This window comes from Planococcus citri, chromosome 2 (assembly GCF_950023065.1).
Source record: "Planococcus citri chromosome 2, ihPlaCitr1.1, whole genome shotgun sequence".
NCBI classification, from domain to species: domain Eukaryota; kingdom Metazoa; phylum Arthropoda; class Insecta; order Hemiptera; family Pseudococcidae; genus Planococcus; species Planococcus citri.
In genome coordinates this window covers 51,386,163-51,406,705 of record NC_088678.1, presented here as the reverse complement: position 1 = coordinate 51,406,705, position 20,543 = coordinate 51,386,163, and the positions used below count along the sequence as shown (strand labels likewise).

At 33.0% G+C, this 20,543-nt stretch overlaps 1 protein-coding gene across 6 annotated transcripts in view; it reads left to right on the top strand.

Annotated features, from left to right (window-relative positions):
- Positions 1-20,543, top strand: part of kug (kugelei) — a 359,846-nt gene that overhangs the window by 196,010 nt on the left and 143,293 nt on the right. The gene's annotated exons all lie outside the window — the stretch shown is intronic.

The window sequence follows — 20,543 nt, the reverse complement described above, 5'->3', positions numbered from 1 at the left end:
GGTTTGTCTAGATTTGGTTTGAAAGATTGATTTCTTTGATGTATTTAAGAATGTTTTCCATCTGCTTGATGTTGTCAGGAATTGTAGGGTTGAGGTCTGAAATGTTCAAGGATTGACGTTTTGTTTTGAGGGAGGGACAGTAGAATAGAAGGTGTTGAGTGGAGATTATTTCAGAATTACAGAATTGACAGGTGAAAAAATTAGTTTTAGCCTCAGAAAATAATGGATTTTTCGATCAGAAATCGATCTTGAACAAAAATCGATTCATTTTCGATCTCATATGATCAAACATGTTCGAATTAATGAAAAATAAATTTCAGCTTCTAATATTTTTACCGAAAATCGATTATGATCAATAATCGATTATGTAATCGAATCTCAAAAATTGATTCGTGTGCGATTTTTGATCTCGTATGATCAAAATATAAAATCAATCTTGACTTCCAAAATAAATTTCCGGACCAAAAATCGATTCATTTGCGATTTTCAGCCTCGTATGATCGTAATAAAAAATAAATTTTTACTTCAAAAATTAATTTCCGAATTTAAAATCGATCATGATCGAAAATCTATTACTTAAACGCCTAAAATATGTAGATTCATTTCATCGATCGAGTTCGATCTTTTTTGTTCTCTTCTAATTTCATCTTCGACAAAAATTGCGTCTTTCTTAAATCGATTTTTTGATTATCAATGAAATCATGAGTGAAAGAACTATTCAAATTCGCTTTTATTTTTATTAGTAAAATATTTACCAATATCACTTTTTACATTTATTTTTTTAATATATCGATATTTTCGATCGACTGATGATCAGTTGATCTTAAAGAGTGATCGATTTTATCGAAGATGATCGGGAGGTCTGGTTCAAGTTGCTCTTATTTCATTATGAAGTTGCATGCATATTTTTGAAAGAATTGCGATGAAGTGAAAAATTTCACTTGATGAATCCGATGATCTAAAACTAAAATAATTAGTATTGCCTATTAAATTTCAAAGAATACATATTACTCATGTCGACCTGCGTAATCCAAACTGAAAACGTCGTTATCTTTCTATTTTTCAAACAAGTGCCTGTCATAATGTCAAGATATAGATTTTCAGTTACCTATATCGAAATCAGAAGTACGACATCGACACACGTTGGCAATGTGTGTTGAGTCAGACTTTGAAATATCTTCATCTGCATACCTTCACATATAGTCGTTTGTAGGACTGACAGTTCCTCTGAAAAAAAAAAAAAAAAAAAAAAAAAAACGTAATAAGCAATTAATATAGAGTACCTACTTTATCTATACCTATTTTTTCCCTGAAAAAAATTATATAAATTCCAAAGTTTGTTGCCATAAAAGCCATTCGCAAGCGATCACCTGAAAAAAATCAAAAATAGCCACATTCAACTACTTCAAGAAGTGCATAAACATTTGAAGAATAATATTTATGTATTATTTCATTCAGTAGGGTATTCATAAAATCCCAAATTTGATCCAGCGTGTCAAATTACACGTTCTTTGTGAAGATTTCGTTTTTTTTTATTTCGTTGGCAATCCGACGAATTGTTTTTAATATCGAATATCATTTTATTTAGTCCAGTCCAAAACGTCGTTTTGTTTCTTTTTGCTTCTAAATGAAAAAAAAAGTATACGTAATTTTTTATCGTCGATTTTAATTAAAAACGAAAAGAAATTTACCGACAGGGACACTATCAACGTAATTCACATTAAAGTATTCTATTTAGAATCGTCGTCGTACAATGAAAATGAAACGAAAAATAATAATAGAATGAATTGTTCTTTTAGCTTCGTCTGACTCGACTCGACTGTCGTTTGAAAAAGAAAATTGTGAAATTTCCCTCAAGGAATAACACGTTGTAGAAATACGAAAATTCGCGCCAAAATGACAAAACGTCGTGATATGATTTTGATTATTACAACTCGAAAATAATTACGTAAATCTCGCTACTATTGTCTTAATTTAAACTTCTAGCTTGCTAATTATATTGTTTTCATTCGATGTGTTTTCGAATATTATAAAATACTCGTGAAAGGAACACGAATTCAGCTTTTTTCAACAACAACAACAACGAAATGTTGAGGTGAATTTTAACGCTAATTAGGTATATTTTAAAAGTAATAAAGCTGAGATTAACCAATCAGGTGAATGAATGTTTCAATGTAAGGTTACTGACCCTCAAACAACCAGACAAATCTAGTGGCACTTTTGCGACATTAATTTATCAAATGTGCGGTTCAAGTGACTTATTTTTTGATAAAAACATCAAATTAATTTGAGAAATCCCTTCATTTTCAAAATCGAAATTCGGATAATTTCTATTGAAACATATTTGTGGGGAGATACTCGTATTAGATGCTTCGGTTTATAATTTCTCGTTTTTGATGTTAAAAAATAGGAAATATAACAAAGTCAATGCTACACGTATAAAAAAAATATAACTCGGCGTTCTTTTGATGAAAATTATGTAAACACTTCTTTTAAAACATTCTACGATCAAGGGAGATTTTTCCCCCTCGAATGTTTCACGAATCGTAAAAATATGCAGCGTTTGAAAAGTTAAGAGGCAAGCTAATTCTATCGATTGAATTAAACGTAATTCTTTTCTAATAAAAATTGAAGAAAAAAAACACCTTAAAATAATTGAATAAATAGAAGTTTATTTCTCCTTCATTCGCCAAAAGTATAGAAAAAAAAGAGGGATTCTTTTCATAATTACTTTGAAGTATTAGGCTGAAAAAAAACTTGGTTTTGAAGAGCTCTCTTGGCTCGTATACCTACTTATAAATCCCTAATTTTAATTATGTTTCTTTATTTTGCAACTTTTTTAAAGCTGCGATAGGCTGCTTGTGCTTGACGAAGAATTGATAAATTTTTATGTAAAAACCTTTAATTAAAAGCATCGGAATTCGCGAAATAGTCTTATTTTTAATATTTTTGTATTTTTTAATTAGCGGTATTTTAATTTGAAGCAAAAAAAAAAAGTTTCCACCTTGAATACCTATTAGGAGAAAAAAACTCGAACCTATTTCAACTCGTTGGTGTACTTCAAAAGTACCCAGATGAAGTTTCAAGTTGAAGGATTAGTCCAGTTAATATTTCGGCAATTCCAAGAACGAAGACGGCGTCTAAATTTAAATATAGGTACATAGAAAAATGGCTGAATTTAAAAGAGAGAAAACTTCAACGTTCGCCAGATGGCTTTTATACATATAAACGCGCTGTCTTGAAAGTATTTTTTCGTGTACCAAATACTCGTAGCTTGTCTGATTATCGACTAGTGAGATCTTTTTTTCATAAAAAGTACTCCGAATGTGTGTATTTCTCTGCGATGTGTACTCTATATAGCTTTAAAGACGATGGTTGAAATGAGAAGCGAAGCAATCCGCGTGCTGTCGGGTGATTAAATTACCATTATGGTGCAGTATCGTGGCGGCGAGTTGTTGAAAAATACTAAATGAAAAAATTGCCAATAGTGTTAGCTTAGGTAGCGAAGAATAAGTAATTCCTGAAGGAGTGAAGGTATACCGTATGTTTTCTTTGCATCCGACCAATGTTGAATGATCGGATTGCCCTTTTCTTTTTCCTATATACTTGTACGGCTCGTTTGAGTGAAAATTGTATTTGAAAGTTAATGAACGGAACGATTCCATCTTTAAATGATTGAATTTTCGTAGCAAAAAAAAAGCTTTGTTTATTTCTTTATTCTTCATGGTACGTTGAGCTTGGAAACCGAAAGGTTTTTGTAGATATTAGTTTTGGTATGTTTTCTTCCCTCCAGTGATGGAACTACCAATTACCTAAGCCCTTTCCAAAATCGTATTTGATACAGCTCATTTCTTTGTACACGAGTACGAATGTACTAGTTCGTGTGTGGTAAATAAAGGTGTAATAAGTAAACTGTTTTCAGCTTTCAAAAAAAAAAATATGATTAATTTGAATTCTTGAAAAGAAGTAGAGAAAGGGAATAGAAGAGGGAAAGAATCGTGCCAGTGTACTGTAAAAATATTGCTTCCTTTTGTATTTCGTAGAAATATTATTTCCACGTACAGAGGTACTTTGGCGAGGATTTACTTTTTTATATTGTTTTATCATTATTATATATGAGATATTTTAGCAACAAAAGTTTAGGTGATTTTTTATACAGTTCACGGTGCAAAAAGGTGAAAGTATTTATTATTTCTGTCCGTGTATTTTGTATAAATACATTGTATAGGTTCGAGCTGTGGGATTTGCTACAAATAAGGAAGCTGTACAGGTCGACAAGATATTTGTGCTGTACTAAATAAGGATACGAATTCGGTTTTAGGTCAGTTGTGCACGAAAAATATGGTTCATCCTAGGTTCTAAGCCTACGACGATGTCAGTTTTATACAGGCGTGAAAAATCTTTCGATGAAAAGGTTTCGAATGATGGTAATAATTTTCAGCTGTTCAGTGTTGAATGTTGATGTCGAGTTGAAGTATTATTTTTGATGCTGTAGTTCTGAACTTAATCTTTGGTTAGAAATTGAAACGCTTGGTTGAATTGTAAAGTGAATGGATTCCAGTATGAAGAGCTTTTTCAACGAGTAACTGAATAGTTTTGAGAGGGTTATAATTTGTCTATACCATGTTGTGAAAATGAGGATAGGTTAAAAATATTGGATTTATGTTTGAAGTGTTGTCGATTTTCAAGGTACGGATCCGACCAAAAAATTGTAACAAGTATTTTTAGAGTTAATTTATCTAAAATTGTCTGATCAATTTTGATTAAAATTAGAAAAGTAAGATTATGAAAGTTGTCCAGTGTTATCTTCTTGGGATGATCATGCTAAACCTGGCATAATTTTGAGTTCATTTTCCAAGTAATCAGTTTTTCAAAAGAAACGTTCCCCTCCAAAAAATGGGGGGGGGGAGATGAAAATCAGCATTTGATAGATTTTTAAAAATTTTTCATTTCTGATCAAAATCCTTCTAAATGATCCCCCTCAATAAAAAATGAAAAAGTTTCAAAAAATTTCAAATTATACCAGTTCAGTTTCCAGTAAGTTTTATATTGATTTTTTCCAGTTTTTTTGGGGGGGGGAGTGGGGTCTATGCAAGGAAATCAGCATTGCTTTAGGGGTCAGAGGAATTTTTTTTTTGAAAAAGGGTCATTTAAAAGAATTTTGACGCCGACGTAAAAAGGAAAAATTTTCAAACATTTTTTGTCGATTTTTATGCATTTCACTTTTCTTGATTTTTTTCAGCTTCCCTTTGAATGAAACCGAGCTAGATCGAAGCATCATTTCCTAAAACCTCCGTAACCAAAATTTCAAGCCCTAAAGTTCATTTTTTGAGGTTTTTTTTGGGCAAAGTGAAAATTCAAGAACGCTGGTTGAAGGGCAATTTTTAAACTTTTTCAAAAAGTGTAGAGGAGAAGGTACAATTATGGACCCAGGTACAAATATGGACCCCCCATGGTTTAGTGTACATCCACTAGCGCTACGGTCATGCTGGGTACTAAAAATTATACTAGTAGTGTAGTATCGATGATCCAAGTACTTATTTTGGATCCATGCAAACTTGGGTGTCTCTCATCAGCAATTGTTTTTGTTTGCGCATTATTTTCTTCACAATAGAAAATTTTACAAGTTTTTCATTCAGTAATTCATCAACTTCAAATAAAGTTTGGAAAAAAAATTATTAGCGAAGTAAGTAGCTTACAATGTGTACTTTCAAAATATACTTTCATATTTGTCTTTACATTAACTGATTTTCATAATTTTTTTCATTTTTCTTAAACTGCGCCGATTTTTTTCATGGGTATAAATATGGACCCCTAAATTTTTTTACCTAATTTTGATTCAATATTTTTTAGAATGTCGAGAAAAGTGTTATTAGCAAAGAAGACAAGTCCAAAATGTTGAAAATGGAACCATGATTTTTCATTTTTCATAAACTTGGCCAATGGACCCCTAAATTTTTTTTCATCTAATTTTGATTCAATGGTTTTTAGAATATCAAGAAAAGTGTTATTAATAAAGAAGACAAGTCCAAAGCATCGAAAAACATCTTCAAATAAATTTTTGTTCAATTTTCTGAAATTTTTATTCATTTTTTGAGGGGGTCCATATTTGTACCCGAGTCCATATTTGTACCATTTTATGTCACTTTTCTAAATTTCAAATTTCTCCGTGAGTTTTCAACAAAAAAAAAAAAAATTTTTACACAATATACTAGAGACTTTGGCCTTTCGAATGGTATATTCGAAAAAAAAAATTGATGATTTTTTCTACCCTTTAAAGCCAAAACGCTAGAGGGGGTCCATATTTGTACCTTCTCCTCTACACTTATTTGAGCAAAGTGAACCAATGTAAATAATTTTTTCAATTCAACTCCCACAAATCAACAGTTACTAGTTTTGAGCCATTCTGGAGCTTCCAGCGATTTTTCAAAGGGCGTTAAAGTTAATTTTTGGCCCCTCCAAAGTGATTTATTTCTTGAGAAATTTGAAAAGTCGCCGAATGCTCCAAAAATGTTGAATTACGATTGTTCTTGAGTCGGGTGATCGTGTAGGAAAAATTACTGGAGGCTCAAGAATAGCTTATAAATTAGTCCTTGTTGATGTGTACATATAAGTTAAATTGTAGAAATTATTTACATCGGTTCTCTTGGCTTAAAAAAATTTACGTTTCATGCAAAAAAATTCAATTTTCAAAAATTGCCAAAAATCTAAAAATGGGAGGTGTTGGAGGAAGGGAAGGGGTATAAAAAAATGATGTTTTGATCTAGCTTGATTCCGTTCAAATCGAAGAGTACCAGTTCAAAAGATTTCCTTCTCAGCTGTTTTCAAAGGAATTGAAAATTATTTACCGAAATTGACTCGATGGGAGTTACTTCACTGAGATCAAGCTCTTTAAATCATACACAAGCTCAATTTTCAGCATTCAAAAACTTGGCAATAATAATAAACGTTTGAGTAAATCTTCGATGAAATCTACTACGATTTCACGAATGAACAAATCTCAATCGTACGTATTTTATTCGCAATAATCTGCGTCTTGTTAACCGGATTTCTCTATTATTGCAATTTTTTTTACGTTTAGTACAAACACGTACATAAAATTGACTATATACAACAAGATACGATCAGAGAGTTTATTTCTCGTATGAACCGCAGCACAATTGTATCGTTGAGTTTTACATTTAACACTTCTTTTTCCGCAGATTTATCATTTGAAAAGATATCGGTTGCATTTCCTTGTGCTTTTTTTTACGATGGTATTATTCTCGATTCCGTGCATCGTCTTAAATGTTACTTTTTTTTACACTCGGGGTAAGGGTTCAAGAGAGGAGAAAAAGTAAATACTCCGGTGCATAGGCAGCAATGTCTTCTGCACAGAGCGGAATCACGGTGAACGAAACAGACACGAAGGAAAAGAAGTCTCGCCGCAGACATCAGCAAAAGTAATTAATGCTTTTTCACGAAACTAAACAACAGTAGGAGAGTTGGAGCAGTTCAAAGATGCCAGAAGACAGGAACAAAAAATAAATTAAATTTTCCTCTAAAACAAACACTTTTGGCGGAGACATTCGCAAGAGGAACATTTCGTCTACGAAAACGTTTATCTGAATGTGAAACGATGAGAACTTGTTAACATCAGAGATATATTAAACAAATTGTCAACAGCCGCTTCCATGACTGGCGTCCGCGTCCTCGTCTCCATTGCCGAGCTTATGCAGCATTTCTTGATTCTATTTTCTATCATACACGTCGGTTTATTAATTAAAGCTGCACAGCATTTTTGTGTATGAAAAATTACGCCGGTGTACCCTGTTTTCTGCCTTCGTTTTTAGTCACGATAAACCTCGATGACAATTCGCAGCATTCGAACTTTGAATTGATGTAAAAACGAAATCATCCCGTCTATGGCACCCCTTGCTACCATTTCGTTCGTCACAGCAGCCGGAATTCGCGCACGTTGCATCAGGGAATCAAAATGGCTGGGCTCGTGGTTACATACGTACTATATAGAATAATTCGCAGCCCATGACGAGCGACGACGATGTAATGTAGGCTTTCTCTATGTATTACAATAAAGCTTAAAAAGTAGGTAGGTGTCATAACTAGGGTATCTCACTTTTAGCTTGTCGTTTTTGTCGCGTCGCAATATTCGTCTAAAACAAATTTACGATTAAAGAAAACCATATAACTTCAGCAATAACGAATGACTCAAACGCCTGAAATTTATTACATTTATCAGTTTATCGCAGATTTTGTCAAACTTTTGCCATACTCGCGCCTCGTGCTGGCGAAAACTTTGCACGAAAGTAGGTTCGACTTTCGTTACGTTGTTGTGTTACATCATATAAGCGCCTTGTCTGATCTTAGCCCCTGGCAGTGTTCTTTCTCCTACTTTCTGCTCAATAAAACGTGTACTGTTTCTTCGCAAGACGCGTGGAAACGTCATAAAATAACGTGGCCTTGACTCCTGATGTTTTTCTGCTGGAAAATTGCATCAAGAGAGATTGAAAAATGAGTTACTGCGGAACTTATGCGGATTTTGTATTGTCAAATGAAGATGAACAGGAAAATATTTTCGAAGAATGAACTGAGGCAGATTAACTCTTCCAGTGTCCGATATAATGTATGTTAGCTAGTGAATTTCGAAAACCTTTTTAAAGGGGGTCCGGTAATACGTTGATTGGAGAATGAAAATTTGATTTTTTTTCAAAGAATAAAACATCTAGAATAGGTAAATTGAAAATTTTCTGAAAAAAGTGATTTTTATACTTAACTCCTTGCATTAATTTCGACCAATCAGAAATTGATGTTTTGAATTGATAAAATGCCAAAAATTGTTGAAATGACTAAAATTAGTTTGAGAAAAATTTTGTACAATATGCATAGCAAAAATTGCTTGAAATGAAAAAATTTATGTAAAATTGTTGAAAATTGAGAGAAAGGTTGTTGAAGAATAATCTTCAAAATGGGAAAATGAAATAATACCAAACTTCCCTAAAATTCCACTAATTGATTTCATCGATTTTTATATCAATCATCTCAATAATTATTTACTGTGAATTTTTTTCTCTTTGATTTCAGAATTACGTACTTATTTACAATATCTCATCAACTTAACTTTATTTTGAACACATTTTTTGTGGAGGATTTCTGTATCCAAATCCAAAATTTTTGCTTGAAGCAGTTTTTACAATTTTTATGCATTTTTGTCAATTTTTACGGATTTTTGACCATTAAGTAGGTAGGTATCTTTTTTTATGGTGACTTCACACAAATTTGTTCATATTTTTTGTAATTATTAATTTCCAGTTGAATTTGCTGCTTTCCTAGACGATTCCAGACAATTTTATCGATATTCTGTGCAATTTTTGTTGTCAAAGCTTTTCAAGAATTTTTCTTGTGTTTTTCATCGTGATGAATTCTGACATTTTCTAATTCATTATCGTAAATTGAAGATGATTTTTCCACGAACGATTTCATGCCGAGAAACCAATTGCGAATGAATGAATCACCAATGGATAATCATAAAACTTGACATAACCAATACCAATCTATTCACAAAAATTGGAGTCGTTTCGTTCTCAAACAATTCGAATCATTCGAGAACGACTGAATCACTTGAGATTCTTCTAATTAGTTAATGCACACACAACAAAATAAAACGAAACATTCTTCATTTTATCAATAAAAATTCTGAACGATTCGTTCGCGAACGATTTGATCAGAAGAAAAAATCGTTTTGTGTGCGAATGAATCACTCATAAATCAAATTAAAGTAAAATGTAAATGACATGATAAAACTTGACAATTTGAATTCCATCATAAAAAATCTTGGCTCAATTTGTTCACGAACGATTTGATCAGAATCTACTAATCGTTCAAGAACGACTGAATCACTTTAAAATCAAATCAGCTGATACACAACCGGCCAAAATGAAACATTTAATTTGCGAATGATTTGTTCGCAAAGGATTTGCATAGTGAGAAGAAATCGTTCGCGAACGAATGGATCCCCAATAAAGTCAGATTAGGTGTAGGTGACATGACGAAACATGAAGTTTTAAATTAATTCCAGCATTAAGAAACTGAAGTCAATTCGTTCGCGAACGAATCTGCTTTGGATTGACGAATCATTCGAGACCGATTGAATCACTGGGTAATCAAATTAGAAAATACACAAGATAAAACGAAACATTCATCAGTCTATGAGTAAAAATTATTGTGAACGATTCGTTCGCGAACGATTTGCTGGGAGAAGAAAAATCGTTCGCGAACGAATGAATCACTGAAAAATCAAATTACTTAGGTATAAATGGCGATGGCGTGAGTAAGCTTGACAGTTCAATTCTATCGTCACAAAACTGTGCTGAATTCGTTCGCGAATGATTTGCTCAAAAGCGACAAAGTATAAATTTTCGAGAGCGACTAAATTATCACTAAATCAAATATAGTCAACTGAACGTGGAAAAATTTGAATTTTGTAATCCATTCATAAGAAGTGAAGATGATTTGTGAGAGAGTGATTTACTCAGAGCTGAATAAAATCACCGATGGATCAAATTAGCTGAAGATGTCGTAACGAAATTGAACTTCATTTCAATTATTGTTTCTCGAAGTTTTCAAAGAACGAATTTCAAAAAAATTAAAAATGAGATATAAGTTGTTTTTTGAGAATACCTACTTACATGAATGAAGACGAAAAATGGTTTCGATCATCAATTTATCTGCATTTAACTCGCAAATAAATACGACGAATAAGAGGCAATTATAATAAGCTAAGCAAACTTTGGCCATATCGCGTTAATTGAGATGGTTTTAAAATTTGATCTAAAATTACATTAGAATAGTAGACATTAACGATAGTATAGTATGCCTACGTTATCAGGTCAATAGCCCCTTAAAGGGTAAATTTAGATATTACGCACGAATATAACTGTTTTGTTAATTACTTGTAGGACTATGGGTACTGTTTGTATTTGTATATTGTATGTAGAGAGATATATCCATGAGTTTGAGGCTGAAAGGTGGTGGTTTGGTAATTACTTTGTGCATTACGGGTCTTAAATAATTGTTAGGTATATTCCAATTATACCTTCTACTTAGGTAAGTAACTAGGTATCTAGGTATGTATGTTTACCTGGGGGGCTGATCGAGGGGGAGCTGCGATGTTCGTACAATGTACCTACCTACATGCAGAATAGTAGGTAGGTATATAAGAGAAAACCTTAATATTTACATTTACTCTGGCAATACGTGTAGTTGTGTATGTATAGTTGTACCTATTACATTATAGTGGTATTTTTTCCCTTGTAGGTAGGTATTTTAAAAAGACTTTAATCCCGGTATAAAAATTGTAGGATATCTTGCATCGCTAAACACAGCAGCAGTAACAGTGTACACCGGTAGGTCGTTGTTGCTGGTTTAATCGCGATTAAAATATGTACGAGTGTACGAGGAGGAAATACGACGATGGTGTATGGGAGGTTTTATATTCATTTTTTTTGGACGCGTATGCGGTGAAAAAAAACGCTTAAACAGTTCGAGGCTGTTTTAAAACAGCTTGTGCGAGGGAATTATTTTAAATATTATTCGCGAACTGGCATGTACTGCTGTGTACTTATAGTCGTATAAATATGTAGAGTAAGTAAAGAGAAAGGTAACCGCGTTACTATATGTAGGTATGTGTATAATCCTTGGCGAAGTCTTAACATTTTCATTAAACGTATAAAATACCTGGTTTAAAAGGTTATATACTTACTCTGTCGGCATCACCAGTGTGTACTCGTATCTTCAAAGTGTAGGTAGGCTAAGGGGTTACTACTTTGCCTACGCGTCGTTAATCCAAAAACGAACGGAAATTTCTCCACATATACCTACAGCACAGATTACGGTTGAAAACAAAACTTTGGTTTCTTTTTAAAGGTCTTTACGCCGCCACACTGTTGGCGTTGTTGTTGAAATATACTACATATACTCGTTCGTTTATACATAGTACCTACAGAAAGGTACATGTACGATGAAGTTTTATAATACGTGTATGTATGTGTAGTATTCTAGAATACATAAGGTGTATGGTAAACGCGTCGAGTATATTACGTATGTTTTACCAAGGCTTATTATGTACGCCGCCTTGAATTCACTTTTGCTATTTTTACCCCTTATGATCTCTTCGTTTAGCTAGTTGAAAGTTTGAAAAAGCACTTTATCAGCGTTGGTTGGCAAAATCCTGACGGATAATTTTACTCTCTCTCTCGTATATTCCGTGCTCGCGGTCTAGAGGTCGGTATACTTTGTCCGTGATTTTACATGCATCGGTGATAACGAGTCGATGCGGAGATTTTCTTCGTCGACCCGTCAACGAGAGCGTTTCCTTTTTGACGCGAGAATTGTAGCGGTGCTTATTTTATATTCGGTGACATTTTTTTAAAAGATATTTTTCGTTTGTATTCACCTAAAGATTCAATTCGAAAAAAAAGTTTGAAAGTTGGAAATTTTTTGTTTGAAAATTTTTCTTGAGGGGGAATAGAGTGTCCTGTCTCTGAGAAATGGGAAAAGTCGAGAAATTTAGCCTTTTTGAAAACTAAATTTTTTCAACGGTTTTCAGACGTCGTTTAATCTACTTAGAGTTGAAAAAGTTGAATGACAAAAAAATGTTTGAAATGAACGAAGTACTGATTTATCAACAATTTTGAAATATTGAACCCTTTCTCCCTTCCCATCAACTCACCGTGTGTCCCAAATGTCCATACTGCCTCCAGATCATATATTTTATTTTTTTTAGTTGAAAAAATTACCGACGGGTTCTGCGCCAGGAATGAAAAAATTTTACCATGTTGATAAGGAGTGAAGTCCAGCAATCTCGAGCTTTATAGCCTTGAGATGGGAAATTTTAAGTATAAAATCATGACAATTTTGCATCGAGTATAAAAACCCGAATCAGATGAAAGTGAATTCCCTGTGGGCACGTTTGGCACTTTAGTGCCAGTATTTGACATTGCGTCAAATTGAGACTAGGACGCAATGCCAATTTTTAGTGCCAGTGTCATAGTGTCAGAGTGCCAGTGTCAGTGCCACTGGCACTGAGAACTGATACATTGCGTTAATGTGAGACTGAGACGCAATGCAAATTTTCAGTGCCAGTGCCAGCAAGGAAAAAGTTTGAGAAAGTTTTACTGTCGAATCTAGTATTTTTTCGCGGCAGTGTTGCCTGGGTAGGAGTTCGTTGAGTGCAGTTATCTCCATTTTCCTATTTTCCCGCTTTTTTCCAATGAAATTTTTCGGCTCCGACTGGGCTCGAACCCGGGTTTCTTGCGTGGCAGTCCGCTGCTTTACCAATTACGCCACCGCGTCATACATAATTTGTTCGCGATGAAGCGGCTGTTAGTTGATTGCTCATTCATTTTGACTTGAGCATGCATCACTGCACTTTTTAGACACTAGTAATTATATTTTGAAGATTTTTTTTCTCTGAAATTATTACCTATCCTTTTAAATTTATTCAATCCAATTTTCTATTTTTTCTTTATAAAAAACACTAGGTATTTTTTAAATATTGTTTTTAAAAAGAGGGGTTCCAATTTTTCGTTTTTTTCTCAATGAAAATTTTCAAGGGTAAGTAAACCTCAAAATTTGAAATATTTTTCAAAAAAAAGAATTTTTATTAGTTGAAAAAAAAATTTTGTGAGAAAGAAGCATTCACTGGAGCTTAGGAAACAGTTGCAATAAGGTTTCAAAGCAAATTTTTCTCATATTCAAAAAAAATAAATAAAATGAAAATATTATTGATAGTGCTGATCCTAAAAACTTTTCTTGAAGATGAGCTTTTTTTTCAAAAGTCATAGATTTTTTCAAAAAGAATATAATCTATGACTTTTGAAAAAAAACTCATCTTCAAGAAAAGTTTTTAGGATCAGCATTATCAATAATATTTTCATTTTATTTATTTTTTTTGAATAGGTACGAGAAAAATTTGCTTTGAAACCTTATTGCAACTTTTTCTTAAGCTCCAGTGAATGCTTCTTTCTCAAAAAATTTTTTTTCAACTAATAAAAATTCTTTTTTTGGAAAAGTATTTTCAATTTTGAGGTTTACTTACCCTTGAAAATTTTTTTCTCAAAAAAAATTTTCAAGGGTAGGGCTTTAAAATTTTTAATATTTGAAAAAAACGAATTTTTATTTGTTGGAAAAGCGCCTGTTCTTTTTTTGAAAAGAAAATAATTACACGTACAGTGAAGAAATTTTTATGTTTTCAAAATTAAGCTGTTTTGGGTCAAATTCTGAGATTTTGCTCTTAGAAAAAACGCTAAAATCACGTTTTCACGATTTCAACGAAGTAAAATCTCAGAATTTGGCCCAAAAAAGCTTAATTTTAAAAGTTACTGGAAAAATCAAATGAAAAATCACCGAGCACTTGCCAGTGTGGTTCAAATGTAAATTCTTCAATTTATTTGAAATATTGTGCTTAAACATATTTTTTAGAGGTGCCCAAAGTGGGGGGCTCTAAAAAAAGGGTTCAAAATTACGAATATACAGGAAGCTTAATTAAACTTTTTCATCAAGATAATTGAATATATACCTCAAAACGTTACGTTTGGCGCAAATCGTACGTTTGTTTCTAGTTTTTCAGGGGTTCCCAAAATTTCGAAATTGCGAAAAAATGGAAAACTGGTTTTTTGAGTACCAGTGGAAAATTTTATTAAGCTCAAAATTTGGTAGGATGAAGGTCTTTCAGATACTAATGAACTGTAAAAAGCTTTTTAGGGGGGCTCAAAGGGGTAGGTTCAAAATGGAGGTTCCAAAATTTTTCAAAAATCAAACCCCCCCCCCATTTCTGACCCCGAGGCTCGAAAATAGGAAAATCACCTCGCATAATGTTTATCGAGTTCAAACAGATATTTTACCCTAAAAAAGGTTTTGAAAATAATACTCAGTGGTTCCTAAAATTCTTTTTGTAATCACAACTTTGGGAACCCCTGGAGCCCAGAAAATGGTCATTTTGGGTTAACCAACCACCGATTCGTATTTCGGACATTTATTACAACATTTATACTTTAGAGTGATTGAGTGGAAAATTAGAAAGGGCCAGAAAATGGCCTTATCGGGACTCCTCCTTTATCCAAAAATAGATTTGAAAATTTCCAATCTCTCAACAGAAATATGAAACTTGAAAAGTGCTAATGGATTTTGAAGGCAAAGGTGTACATCGACAGAAAATCTTGAATACATATCTTTTAGAACTGGGTCATTTCCTCTGAAACCACTCACCAACTCATTCATTATAAGGTTATACATAATTAAACCACCCTACCAACAAACTTGATTTCAAACTTTTGATGCATAAACATTTTTTGAACTTAAGTAATTTTAAATTAATTCAATTTTCAATAAATCTGAAATTTTGCGATTTTTTTTTTAAATGTTCAAGCAAAGTTTTAAACAACAAAAACGTTTTTGTTGTTAAAAACTAAAAAATTGAGACTTGTGTTATTGGAAAATGTCTCCAGTGCCAACATTTCACACTGGAGTGCCAATGCCTGACACCCGAGTGTCGTCACCTGACACTCCAGTGTCAAGATCTGACACTCCAGTGTCAAAATCTGACACTCAGTGCCAATGTCTGACACTCGAGTGCCAAAATCTGACACTGAGTGCCAAAATGTGACACTTAGTGTCAGATTTTGGCACTTTTTCGCTGGCATTGCGTCCCGAGTGCCAAACGTGCCCACAGGGTTCTTTATAAAATGGGTTCCGTGAGGTTAAAATTATTCTATGACCAGGGAGTGTTTCGAGATGGTGGCCTTCGATTTGAGCGGATTTAAGCGAAACTCAGATGTTTGATATGAGCATGGTCTGCCTGTTTGTATGCAAAACAAATGCCCAAAATTTCGGTTGCCCAAATTCATTTTTCGTTTTTTGACAAATTTTTGAAATAAAAATCCAAAATTGATCATTTTTGGTGATTTATGTTTTTGATTAAAAATATTATATTTAGTATTTGGGCAGCTAAAAGTGTATTTGTGGCTTATTCTCGCCATGTTTGAAAAGTTCATCCACAGTTGGGTGGATTTCCAGACGTACATCTCGAGTGGGTGCGTTTTCTAAGCTGCTTATTTTGTGGGAAAACAAATCAAAAAATTTTTATCTGCAGGGAAATTTTTCAAATTTTGCACGAATGGCTGTATGTGGTTAAAAATGTGCCCTTCCCCAATTGAAATTTCACCATTTTGAGTCATTCTGGTGCCTTTAGCGTGATTTCAGATTTCTCCAGTATCATTAACGAGTTATGGATGGTGCTGGTCAAAAAAACAGACCCGAAATATACACCTTGAAATTGGCTCGAATGTGGATAAACTTTTTAAAGTGGTCGAAAATCGGCTGCAACTCAATTTTTAGCCGTTCAAAATTGTTTTTTCTATTTTTCCATTACAAATGTTGGTCAAAAAAACACACTCGAGAATGGAGATGTCCCCTTGGGAATTGACCCAAATGTGGGCCAATTTTTCAAGTAGGTCGAGAATAAGTCACAACTCGATTTTTAGCTGCCCAGGTCAATTTCCTTGCCTTTTGAAGATAATTCAAAAATTTTGGAAAAATTTCAAAATTGCGTTGGAAGTTTCAGAATGGCTCGAAATGCCAAATTTTCATCATGTTTTCTGCATAAATATTTTTTCAGAAAAAAGCCAAATTATCGAACATGGTTAATTTTGGATTTTCAAAAATTCGTCAAAAATCTTGAAATAAATTTATACTGATGAAATTTGGGGATTTCTGCAGACTATGCGCTTGAAATTTGAACGTTCCGAATGAGAGTAAATCTAACCCCCTCCCGAACCTAGTTTAAATTCTTAAACACCTCGAAAAATTTGCGAATTGATTAACAAAGTCCGTCGCTGATAATGTTTGGAAAAATTTTTCTCTACCCTCCTCCGTCATTTTGTTTGTATGTAGTTGATTATATTATTTGAACAATCTGAAAAATTGGTCTAGAAAACCATGAAAAATTGAAAAATCATTTTTAAAAGACTACAGGTGCCTGCGTTTCAAACAGAGGATAATGAGGTCTTCTATAGGAAATTTATTGAGACTATTCTCATGATTTTTCCTTCCATGTTGTGCCATTGTTCCCTTTGCACTTCCTCTATTCAAGGGGAATTTGAAATAATTTTCACCCTCATCTCATTTCCCCCTACATCTACTTCTACATACTTTTCTCCTTTGAGCTTTTGGCGGCTCGAAGCGTACGCTTGTTTAGTGACAATACGTTTGGTTTTATAAATTCTTCACTCGGCGAATAGCGAAAACGACGCCAACGTCGAAAGGTCGAGATTGTAAAGTACGTAATATTGTAAGGGCGATTTTATCGCTTCGTCGTGAATAGATAACGACGCTGTAAAGCTTCACCAGGCGGCCGTATAGTAATTACGAAAACGTTGCTGGTTTTCTCCCCCTCCTCTCACCCCTTTAGTGTTTTTCTTTCATTCTTTCTTTAAAGATTTTATGAATTTTTCGAGTAATTTGCGGCGGTGTGTAAAAATTTCCTTTTTTTAATAGGTTTTTCCGTTAAAGTTATCTATAGGTAGGTGCTGCTGGGGCGAATGTGTGTGAGATAATCAATCTTACTATGATGGTTATATTAGTATTAGTGCAAAGATGAGCTTAAAATGGTCGTAAAGTTGGAAAAAAAAACCCTATCGAGTAGAAGGGAACTGGCTGTATGCATGTCAGTGTCTCGTAAAAGTTGCTTTATTGAAATCGTAAATTTTCGATGGTAAAATTTGAAACGTTCTGCGGTTGAAATTTAGACCGAAATAGCACTCGTCAATTTTCGTTCTTCGATTTGTATTGTAAAATAAGACTGGCAGAGCAGAAAACGATCGTCGACATGCGAATAATTTCATTTAAAATTGAGATTAACGTTTGCCTCGTGGTTATAAAATTTTGCGACGTGGTTACGAAATCTGGACTCGAGGAGGAAAGTGGTAATGTTTTTTCGTCATTTTGTGATAGAAAAATCCTAAACGAAATAGCATCCCGTGTGATCTCAGAATGACGTACAGTTTTTGCGATAATTTGAATCTTTCTTACTGAATTTTAATTAATGTTGATTTTTTTTTAGGTGTTCTCAATGTATAACTTCAATTTCATTTTCTTTGTGAAAGTTCAGGTCAAGAAAATATTAGTAATGTTATTGTTATTTTGTCTGTTACAGGTACGTAAGTTGATTGGAAGAATTAATAATTAGATATATCCCTATATACTGTATTATCTAATTACGAAACATGAATTGAAACTTTCATTCTTCTAAAAAGTAAGTTGAAAAAGTGTTTCCTTTATTTTTGAGGAGGGGGGGGGGATATTAAACCATAAAACCCAGATCCTCAATATTTGGCTTCTTGATCTCTTTAAATGATTGTAGAACAAGTCTGGTCAGTTCTCGGTCAAGCATTATGTACTAGTACAAGTATTAGAAATTGTCAACAATGACGATGGTGAATTTACGATGAAAGCCGATGTAATTTATCATTCGTGTTAACGATCATGTCGTTGTCATTGTTTTACAAGACCACCTACTCGACGTACTGGTCGGACGTGCGGGTGAGTAATTGGCGGTAGCGAGTGCGGTGATTGGTTCTCTATCTCTACCTACGAGACGACCTGCAGAAGCAGTCAGTACTCAGTAGTCGATCATTATTCAAGTTATATTCTGTTGGTCTCAGCGCATTCCGTTAAATTGTTGCTCGAGTACTTAGACCTACTCTCCTACGCTTTGAAGAAGGCGTGAAAATATGCGCGGTGAATAGCAACGAATTGGTGTGGGAATTTAAGGAAGAGAAAATCAATCACGCACAATTTTTGAGATGAATGAAATTTTGTTAAAAAATTATCAAAAAATTTGTTTGAAAGATGAAATCTAAAAAAAAAAAAAAAAAAAAAAAAAAACGTGTTGAAAAGTGATTTATATTTTGATAATTTTTCTTTAAAAAATCTTAAGAAAAATGTCCTCTTTGAGTGTTAGGGTATTGAAATTATTTTTTGAAGAAAAATATTTTTTTCTTTTTAATGGTGCAGCCCTTACTCCTCCACTTTAATAAATTTATATATTTATGAACTCAAAAAAAAAAAAGAAAATTTAGTTTTTCCTGTGTTAATAAAAAGAACAAAATTTTTTCTTCAAGAAACAATATAGAGGGCATTTTTTTTAAAATTTTTGAATACGCTTTTTCAGATTTCTTTTATTTTGCATAGTCCTTTCTGAAAAGTCAAAATTGCCTCGCAAAACTGGAAACAAAATTTTTTCGCACGAGCATAACTTTGCCCTTCAAATCTCAAGCTAAGCAAATATGCATACTTTATACTCAGGGTAGGTTGCCCATTTTTCCGACGAAAGGAAATTATTCTGTGAGAGACACTTTGTATAAAATATAAATTAAAGTCAATACATACCTACTCTGATCGTGTTTGAAGCATGATGTTTTAAAAAAGGAAATTGAGTGCCCCCAAAATTTTGAAAATTTATTTCAATCATTTTTCTTCATTTAACCCCTGCATTGACTTCTTTGAACCTAAAACCACAAGCAAATTAAAATACGTACACATAGAACCTTTCAAAATAATTTTGATATTTTAAGGGTCTATAAGAATAAAAAAAAATTACCTTCATTTTTCGTTGGTTTTACAGTTAAAGAAATCAATGCGATGACAAGGTTCGGAATTCGGATGTTGGTGACCAAGTAATCAATGTTCACTTTTCAAAATTCAACTACTCTGTCTTGAACTAAAAAAAAGTTGAAGCCTTTTTAGGATGTCCAACAGGTCCTTCCAGTCCTGAAAAATTAACTTCTTGTTTTTTCAAAAAGGTCAGAGAAATGTTGTACTTTTTGTACGATGGTCCTTGTTGTTTTTTGTTTTTTTTTTTAAATTTCAGATAATACTTTCAATCGAAATTCAGCTACGAAGAATGCCAATTTTTCATTTTTTGAACTTTGAAGTTGCAAAAATTGAAAAAAACTACTATTAGGTGTTTGAGAAATTATTTCCATTGTGTTTTCATATTTTATATAATCATCTAATATTTTTTGAAAATCATGATTTTGTGAACTTGGGGGGGGGGGAGACGGAAAATATTGTCACATTTTTCTTTTCAGAGTATCCTTCTGAAGGTCCTTCCAAATTCATTCAAAAAGTTTTGAGATCCTAAAAATTGAGTAATCAGAAAACTATTGAAGAAATTGTGACCAACATTAAATGATTTATTTCAACTCTAAAATGATGTCCAGATATTTAAAAAAATGAAATTGAGAGTAGAGTGTTTTAAAAAAATTAATTTCAGAAAACTTTAATACGTTTCCCTGAAAAGAAAAATTTTGGTCACTAACATCCAAACCTTACTTATTCCATGACACAAATGTGAAAAAGTGACTGTGTCAACATTTTATTTGTCCCTCCCTCTTATAGGCTCTTATATATGAGATTTATAGTATTCTATGATTTTCACCTTATAGGAATTTTCAGAATTTATGCATATACCTATGCTACATGATAAT